The following is a 297-nucleotide window of genomic DNA, read 5'->3' as shown; positions in this document are numbered from 1 at the left end:
GACCTCCCCGAGTCCCCACTCTGGAAGGGCTCCGCCCTAAAATTCTCCCAGGGTGGGAGCACCGTTCTCAGGCCACAGCAGGTCCGGGATCTGCGCGCTCCGCAAGACTTAGCCCTCTCTCTGCCAGGTCTACACTGGCTAATCTTAAGCAAAGCAGTCCTGTGATCTGATCTAGGGCTTTGCTCCCCGTGTGTCTCTACATACTTGAAGAATATAAATCGTGATCATGAAAATATAAAATCCCAAGGGGTGATTAATCAGGGGGACACAGTAGGTCATCAAATTAAATAAACAAAC

The sequence above is a fragment of the Myotis myotis genome, unplaced genomic scaffold, assembly GCF_014108235.1.
Source record: "Myotis myotis isolate mMyoMyo1 unplaced genomic scaffold, mMyoMyo1.p scaffold_m19_p_12, whole genome shotgun sequence".
NCBI lineage: Eukaryota > Metazoa > Chordata > Mammalia > Chiroptera > Vespertilionidae > Myotis > Myotis myotis.
Note: the sequence above shows the minus strand (reverse complement) of the source record.